We start from the raw sequence: 9,579 nt of genomic DNA, 5'->3' as shown, positions 1-9,579 counted from the left end.
TCCGATGGTCTTAGGCGACCCCTGTGAAAGGGTTGTTCGACCCCCAAAGGGGTTGCGACCCACAGGTTGAGAACCACTGCACTAGGGAGTTTTTAAAGATGATCCCAAACGCCTGCACGGGCATACAGAAATGGTTTAGTCACTGTTCCTGCCCTCAGGAGTTCACAGTCGAGTGGAGGTGCCAGACAATGAAGTGGACAGTGATCGCAATAGGTAGAGTGATGGGTCTGAGGATAATCTGGGCAGATCTCGGGTTGGGTTAAATAGAGACTTTGCAGAGGAAGTGGTTCTCAAGCTGAGTCTTAACTAGACCAGGAGGCTGAGGACTAGATTTTTGGGCTGAGAGAGTGGCATATTTATAGACCTTGATGTTACAGCAGTGCAAGTTTGGGGGAATCCCAGATGGGTCATAATGACTACAACACAGTGGGAGGAGGCAGAAATAAGGCTAAAAGTACTATGACCCTATTATTCCATACACTTCATGAGGGGTCTAAATGTTATTTATTCTTCACTCAGCCTCCATGCCAGCAAGGTGTCTTGTACATAGCAGGTGCTCAGTAAATATTTGCTGGAAGATTGAATGATATGGAGTTCCTGAATACCATACAGAGGAACCTGCACTCTATATCCTGGAGACCAGTGGTTCTCAACCCTGGCTGCACATTAGAATCACTTGGGGGAACTTTATAAACTAGAAATCTGGGCCATACCCCAAACCAATTTCTTCTGAATCTCACAGGCTGTGGGGACTTGGTGCATTGGGATTCTTTTTTTTTTTTAATATATTTTATTGATTTTTTACAGAGAGGAAGGGAGAGAGAAACATTGATGAGAGAGAAACAACAATCAGTTGCCTCCTACACACCTCCTACTGGGGATGTGCCCACAACCAAGGTACATGCCCTTGACTGGAATTGAACCTGGGATCCTCCAGTCCGCAGGCTGATGCTCTCCACTGAGCCAAGCCGGTCAGGGCTGGGGTCATCTTTAAAAACTCCCAGGTTGATTCTAATTTGCAGCCAGGGCTGCAGGCCACAGGAGAACATGGGAAGGTTTTACCCAAAATCAGATCTGCATGCTAGAAGTGCTCTGAACTGGCAGCTCTGTGGGAAACAAGTGGGGCTGGGTGCAGAGGGTGTGGTGGTTTTAGTGATCCAGGTGAGAGAAGGAGAGCCCCAGCTAAGGAAGTGGAGAAGCAAGTGGATTTTGAGAGATTTAGGAAGACATAATCTGAAATAAATAAAAGAATACTTTAAAAATAAAACTGTACAAATTTAGGTGAATGAAGATGTTTGATCCATCAATTTTTTAATAAAGACAAACTGGAGATAATTTTTTAAAATATATTTATTGATTTTTTACAGAGAGGAAGGGAGAGGGATAGAGAGTCAGAAACATCGATGAGAGAGAAGCATCAATCAGCTGCCTCCTGTACACCCCTTCCTAGGAATGTGCCCGCAACCAAGGTACATGCCCTTGACTGGAATCGAACCTGGGACTCTTCAGTCCCCAGGCCGACGCTTTACCCAGTGAGCCAAACCAGCTAGGGCTGGAGACATGTTTTTAAGGAGATAAGTAAATTATAGTATGTCATAGAACGAGAGTACCATGCTGATATGGGAAGTGCTCCATGGTGTGTTGTTAAATGGGGTGGAAGACACACTGCAGGGTGGTATGTGCTATCCCACGTTTGTGTTCAGGCAAACAAAATGTTCATGACTTGTAAGAGTGGCACTGAATTGTGAACTGGTGACGACAGAATTATTGAGTCCAGGAGTTGGGGACATGCTCTGCAGAAGTTCCAAAGGCCTGCCAATGTTGCACTGAGATTGAGGCTCGACAATGAACTACAGGGTTCAAATCCCAGTTCTGCTTTTTACTAGCTGTGTGACCTTTGACAAGCCATGAACTTCTGTGCCTTCATTTTTTCACAAGTAAAATAGAAATAATTGTTCTTTATCTCATAGGTTGAAGTGAGAAATTATTTAGTTCATGTACAACACCAGTGCTTAAGCTTATGAATGTGCTTAATATTAGCTAAATCCAAGATTCGTGAGTTGCATTCCAACCTTGCCACTCATTGGGCAAATTTCTTAACTTCTCTGAACCTCGGTCTCCTGCAGGGTTTCAAGGACTGGGAGAGGAGTATGTAAATACCTTGCTGAAGAAACTGTGTCTGGCTGTCGTTCCTGGCCTCATTGCAGGGTTGGTAATACCAGTAGCTGGATTTTATCCCTGAGAGTAGATCCCGTTAATCTCCAATTGGGGGAGGGGCGGGGAGAGAAGGGGAAGCACACTTCAGTGCTCCCAGGCCTACAGAGCACGGAGGGTGGGCCAGTGGTGCAGATACGGTAAAAGGCTGGGTACAGCTGCCACTCAGCTCCGGACACGTGTTGCCCCATGGAGACTGGGTCAAGAACTGCCAGATTTTACTGTTTTCCAAGGGAAGTTGTGAAATCTCTTGATTTTAAACTTTTGGCAATTAGTTCAATTTTGTAAACACTGAGGGCAAACAAAATGTGGCAGCAGGCCATATGTAGCCCTTGAGCCGCCAGTTTGCTATCTCTGCTCTAGCCTTTCTATGCTTGGGTTAGCAAAATATTTACTAAGTGCCTGTTGCACCTGTCTGTACTCCTTCCGTGCTTGGTCAGGTTTATTGTTCAGCAACCTTGGGCCTGCTGGGCCAGTATTCCTATCAGGTACTAATTCAGTCTGGTGGGTTTGAAATGCTATTTCATTGCAGTTTTAATTTTCACTTCCCTGATTACTACTGAGATTGAATGTCTTTTTATGTATCTATAGAAGTTTCCTCTTCCTCAGTAAAATTTTTGTTCCAAGTCATCTAATTGCTGATAGATGTAGGGCTTTTCTAATGGAATTTTTCTTTTGAATAACATCACACTCACTGGACTAGACTTCTTGCCTGCACATCTTAGGAGGCTAAGCAACAAGCACAGTGCCTGGCACAGAGTAGGGACTTGATAAATATTTTGAATCAAGTGCTCTTTCAAGAGCATGATATTTATTTAGGCAGTTCTTGGCACAAGTATTATTGGTTTAGTTATGAACTTACTTAACAAGCACAACTCCCCTACTTTGACGAGAAAACAGACTGAGAGAGATTTGTCTGTGTCTTGCCCATTGAAACCAGGAAGTAAAAAGAGGAACTGGCTGGCTGTAAGGAACTGATTCTTCTAGGTGATTAGGGGAGTATCATCGGAAAGGGGTATTGGAGCTTGAGAGAGGGCAAGATTGGAATTCTGATAGCCAAATACACAGGATTATCCTAACAGGAGGCTGAAGAGGATAAGGCCGAGCTGTGAGTGCCCTCTTGCTCGTTTGTGCATTTCACATTCATATTGGAATTGAATGTGCCTCTTTTCCCATGACAGAGTCATCCCTCCGTCAGTCACAAAATGAAGCCTCTCTTGTGGTAAAGTGGGGAGAGCATTGTTTTTACAGCCAGAGACCTGGGGTCCAGTCCCAGTGGTTCCATTACATCAGCAAATCTGTTTCTTTTTCTGTAGTGTGGGGACAGTAATGCCCACCTCATAAGGCTCTCCTTTAAATGAGAAAATGTTCACAGCGCCTACTTCAGCTAACAGTACTGAGTATCCCATTTTATGTTTGTTGTTGTTGCTACCATAACTACCCTGCCTTCATACTGGGTTAGAGGAGCCCTCTTACCTTGTGGGGAGGGATCTAACACGTATTAGTCCATGAGTCAATCTGCCTGTCTTAGGCAGTTGTGCTCCCATGAGTGGTCTTCCTGTGGGTTTGCTGATCAAGCCTGGTCTTTATCAGTGATTGACAGTTTGTCTGATTCTTGGTTACACAGCAACTTCTCTAGAGAGTAAGTTCCTTGAGGGAGGTCACGGTGCTTAACCATGGTGGTTCTATGCAGCTGAAGGTGTCACGCTGGTTTGCACACAGTGGTATGGCTGGTTTTGCATCTGTGTTCAGATAGAGTACCTGCTTTTTGTCTTCAAAATAGAAGACTATGCCATCTTCACAACTTACTGAAATATTTGTGGATGTGTTTATGTTTCAGGGTGCCTTGAACATGATTGGGGGAGGGGGTACACTGTGAGCATTGCCTTTTCCCTCAGCTCACCTTCATCTACCCTGCGCTCAAGCCATGCTTCCATGTCCTCCAGTACTGCAGACTCAGACCTCCACTCCTTTACACCTCCTGCTGCCTCATCTGGAGTGTCTTTCCACTCACTTCTCACCGGGAAAATTCTAATTCCTTCCTTTTCACCCTTCAAGATCTCTAGGACAAATGATCATTTTCCGAAGCTGCCTCTGACCCTCACAGCTGAATTAGGCCTTCCTTCTTTGTAGATCTTCATTCTCGCTCACTTGGTTAGGTAAGCTTGGGTGTTCTACTCTGTGCCAGGCAGAGGCTACTGACATTTATTTTTATTTAAGTGGACCTGCCTTGCCCGGTGTGGCTCAGTTGGCTGAGCATAGTCCCATACACCAAAAGGTCACCAGCTTGGTTCCTGGTCAGGCCACATCCTGGCTTGCAGGCTCTGTCTCCAATAGGGGATGTGCAGGAGGCAGCCAATCAGTGTTTCTCTCTTACATTGCTGTTTCTCTCTCTCCCTCTCCCTTCCTCTCTCTCTCAATAAAAAAAAAAAAAAAATCTTTTTTAAAAAAAGTGTCCTTTCCTTAAAGGAGTTCATAGGCGTGTAGAAAGGACAGACCCAAGCGTGCAGACAGACATGCTGACTATGTAGGGAAGCTGTGAAGAGGAGCACCTCACTTGTTTTGGGGGGTAGATGACGAGGAAGGTTCTTGAAGGTGGTGACACTTACATTCTGAGAATGTGTGGGTATCCGAGTAGAGGGATTGGCTTTGGCAAAGGCACAGAGGAGAGAAATAATGTGGTGTGTGCAGGACAAAGGCAAGCAGTTGGTTTTGCTAGAACGTAGGCAGAGGCCAGAAAATGTAGGACTTTAGGAGGTTTAACCATATGAAATTGTCATTTTTGTATGTTAAAGCAAAAATGATCGGGTATCATCCATTTCTTTTGGTTCAAGCGAGTATGTTACTCTAAGGTTCTTGGATCATAGTGTTTCCCAAACTTTTGTAATTCCTGAACCACTTTTATGATTTTTACCTTATATGAGTTTCTACCTACTAAGCATCCACTTATTTTTATTTAAAAAGACTCACTTGCCCTACCCAGTTTGGCTCAGTAGTTAGAGTGTCGGCGTGTGAACTGAAGCGTCCTAGGTTTGATTCTGATCAAGGGCAGGTACCTCTGTTGCCGGTTTGATCCCCTGCCTGGGTCAGGGCATATGCTGGAGGCAGCTGATTGATTTGTCTCTCTCACATCGATGTTTCTTTTTCTGTCCGTCTCTCATCCTTCCATTCTCTAAAAATCAATGGGGAAAAAAATATCCTCAGGATTAACAACAAAAGAAAGACTCACTTTTTTTACTGAAGTAAATTTATTTTAAAAGGAAACTTTATGTCATTGTTATTATTGTTACTTTGACTCATCAATCCTCCTGTTAACAAGTGAGGTACCAGATGCCTCTTTTTTTTTTTTTTTTTTTAATTCTCACCTGAAAAGTTTCCCATTGATTTTTAGGGAGAGTGAACGGAGAGAGGGAAAGACAGAAACATTGATGTGAGAGAAACACATTGATAGTTTGCTTCCTGCATGCGCCCTGACCAGGACCCAGGTCGGGGAGGAGCCTGCAACGAAGGTACATGCCCTTGACAGGAATCAAACCTGGGGACCCTTTGGTTCACAGGCCGACTCTCTATCCACTGAGCCAAACCGGCTAGGGCAGGTTCCTCATTTTTGGTTTGTCATTTACCATATTTGAGCTAGTAGCTCCATCTCCCTGAGCCAGTAGCTCCATCTCCCTGAGCCAGTAGCTCCATCTCCCTGAGCCGTGGGCTCTCATTCTTAAAAGGCCCCACAGGTTGTTGGGAGGTGACCTGTAGAAGGTGGCACAGAGCTGAGCATTCTAGAAGGCACTGGGCAAGTGGCTGTTACTCTCACCCCCCTGTGGTACTTTCTTCATCTCTTAATCTTCTCTACTTAACCCAGTGGTTTTTAATCTTTTTTTTTCCAATGAGAGGAGGGAGATGTGGACACGCAAACTCTAAAGAGGTTCACAGACCTCTTTCAGAATGAGAACCCAAGACTCAGAGAAGCTGAGCTACTAACTCAAATGTGGTAAATGAGCATCGACCATGAACACTTACTCCAGGATTAACTGGATCGGTCCTTCTCTCCTCCCTCCCCCTCCTCCTCTGACCTGTGCAGCCCATCACCTCCCAGCTAGCTGCCTTCAGTTTCCTGCTTCATCCCAAGGGCACTCTCAGCAAAGATCACACTACATGCTAGGTAACTGGGACCGAGGACATGCTATCACTTAGGCTTCCTAAGCATCCATTTCCTTCTCTATAAAATGGATAGGGAGGATTAAGTTAACATCATTGGTTGATAGCACTTTGCTGTCAACACACGTAATGTCATTTAATCCACACAGTAATGCTGTGAGGTAGATCTTTCATTCAGCTCGGTATTTGTTGAGCGCCTACTATGTTGTAGGCAGTTTTAGCCACAGTGATGCCTCATGGAGCTTACATAATGAAAAGAGAAGTTTAAAAACATGAGCACTAAATAAGGTCATTTCAAATTGTGATAAATGGTATAATAAAAATAAAATAGCCTTGGCTGGGTAGTTCAGTTGGTTGGAGTGTCATCCCATACACCAAGGTTGTGGATTCAATCCCTGGTGAGGGCACATACAAGAATCGACCAGCTCTAACTGGTATGGCTCAGTGGATAGAGCGTCAGCCTGCTGACTGAAGAGTCCTGGGTTCGATTCTGGTCGAGGGCACATGCCTGGGTTGAGGGCTCAATCCACACTAAGGGGGATGCAGGAGGCAGCCAATCTATGATTCTATCTCATCACTGATGTTTCTATCTCGCTCTCCCTTTTCCTTCTCTCTGAAATCAATAAAGATATATTTTTTAAAAAATCAACCAGTGAATGCATAAATACGTGGAATAACAAATTGATGTTTCTCCCTCTCTCAAAAAAACAAAAATAAAGAGCTAAGGAAAATCAGGTCAGCGATTTTCAAACTTTTTCACCTCCTGTTTCACATAAATTCATTACTAAAGTTCTGCAGTGTCCGGCCAGTGTGACTCAGTGATTGAGCATTGACCCATGCACCAGGAGGTTGCAGGTTCAATTCCAGGTCAGCGCATATGCCTGGGTTGAAGGCTCACTTCCCAGCAGTGGGTGTGCAGGAGGCAGCCAATGGATAGTGATGTTTTTCATCCATGTTTCTCCCTCTCCCTCTGTCTCTAACATTTAATAAAAACATATTTAAAAAAAATTAAATTATGTGGCACACCAAAAAATACATATTTTGCTAATCTGACAAAAAAATAGGTATAATTTTGATTCATTCACACTGGATGGCTATTGTCATGATTTTATTTGACAGTCTAAGGCAGGGGTTTTCAACCTTCCTAATGCCGCGACCCTTTAATACAGTTCTTCATGTTGTGGTGACCCCCAATTTCATTGTAACAAAAATTGAACATAATTAAAGCATAGTGATTAATCACAAAAACAATATGTCATTACATATGTGTTTTCCGATGATCTTAGGTGACCCCTGTGAACGGGTCGTTCGATTGGGGGTCGAGCAACCCACGGGTTGAGAACTGCTGATCTAAAGGAAAAGAGGTTAGCGTCCATGACTAAATTGCATGTTTAAAAAGTATTGCATGTTTAAAAAGTCTTGCTTGTGGCATACCAGCATGCCACTGCTGATTTAGGTTATTACCTGGATACAGTTTATATAAATTCACGATATAAAAGTATCAAAGTATTACTACTCTCTGATTTTTATGATAGCATTTTTCCTGGTAAGAGATTCTTCAGGGGCTGCTTCTCCATGGGCATTGTAGAAGGCTGCTATCTGCCCTCTTTAGATAAAGGACCTCAGAGGATTTTTAGGCCCGATAGATATCCTTAAATTGTTAGTGGGGATTTCATCCAACTTTGAGGCAGTCTGTGAGAGATGTGGGTTTTGAACCTCAGACCATTTCCCTGGAGCTGGCAGTCTCCACTTGTATAACTATATTTAAGGAAGGCAGACCCAGAAAGATGCCATCCCTGAGTAAATAACCACTGAACATGTTTGAAGGGTGTGAAACAAAGATGAGTACAGTCAATTCAGAAAAATGAGCCCATTGAGAGAACAGTGGCTACAGCTGTGCAGAACAAACTGCTCAGATGGAGCTTCCATAGTCTCCTTCACAGCAGAACACAAGATTCCCTTTACCAAGGCAATGAATCTTCCCTAATAACTGCTAGGTCAGTCACTGCATTTGATAAGCAAATAGCCCAGTGACAAGACAGAAAAATAAATTGGTAATTTATTTACACCTTGCAGAGGGTGAGAGCACAGATGGGAGGGCTTCTCAGCATAGTGAGTGTATGAAGGTGCATTTGAAGAAACATACTAAGTTTCCTTTTCCAGATTAAGGAACTAGAAGACTGCTTTCCAGGTACATTGTCAAGTTACTGCTGGAGATCTGACTAGGATCTAACCTTATCTAATCAAATAAGATGTGATCATTGCTGGTATTTTTTTAGTTGAATGTATTGGGGTGACATTGGTTAACAAAACCCTACAGGTTTCAAGTGTGCAACTCAATAAACACCTGCACACTGCACTGTGTGCGCAGAGTAGACTCTGTCCCCATGTATCCCCCTTGGCCCTCTTACACATCCCCCCACCCCTCAATACTGGTATTTTAAGTCTGTTTTCAACTGTTTAGTTCTATTTATTTTATTTTTTAAATATATTTTTATCGATTTTTTACAGAGAGGAAGGGAGAGAGATAGAAACATCGATCAGCTGCCTCCTGCACATCCCCCACTGGGGATGGGCCCGCAACCCAGGTACATGCCCTTGACCGGAAGTCGAACCTGGGACCCTTCAGTCCGCAGGCCGACGCTCTATCCACTGAGCCAAACCGGTTTTGGCTGTTTAGTTCTTTTTAGTATTAATAACAGTAACAATAAAATTTAGTGTTAGGATAAGAGTAAGTGCCCTTAAGGATGGTGTCTTGGGTTGGTCTGATTCACAACCCCATTCATTCATTCATTCATTCATTCATTATTTGGTTCCTATGTACCAGACAGGGTTTGGGAGGAAATGAAGACACGGGCTATTACCTCAGTTAACTAAGCTGTTGGACTTTTCACAAATCCCTCTCTCTCTGGGCCTCCATTCCTCGACCTATTCAGAGATGTGTGTTCACAGTGGACCTAGATTATTTAGATTCAAATTCCAGCTTCACCTCTTTCCGGTCAGGTCTCCGTGTCCTCGTTGGAAAGGTGGGGATGATCGGCTTGTACTGAAGGTGAAGTTCAGGTAGCACTCAGCCTAGGGTGGTCGCAATCGTTAATCCCCGCGCGGCGGGGCGTGGCTCACAGCCCCCCGCTCCGGATTAGGATTAGGATTTATAAAGCCCGAGTCGGGGGCTGTGGCCTCATTCCGCCATAACCAGGCACCGGGCAC

The sequence above is a fragment of the Myotis davidii genome, unplaced genomic scaffold (genome assembly GCF_000327345.1).
Source record: "Myotis davidii unplaced genomic scaffold, ASM32734v1 scaffold149, whole genome shotgun sequence".
NCBI lineage: Eukaryota > Metazoa > Chordata > Mammalia > Chiroptera > Vespertilionidae > Myotis > Myotis davidii.
Note: the sequence above shows the minus strand (reverse complement) of the source record.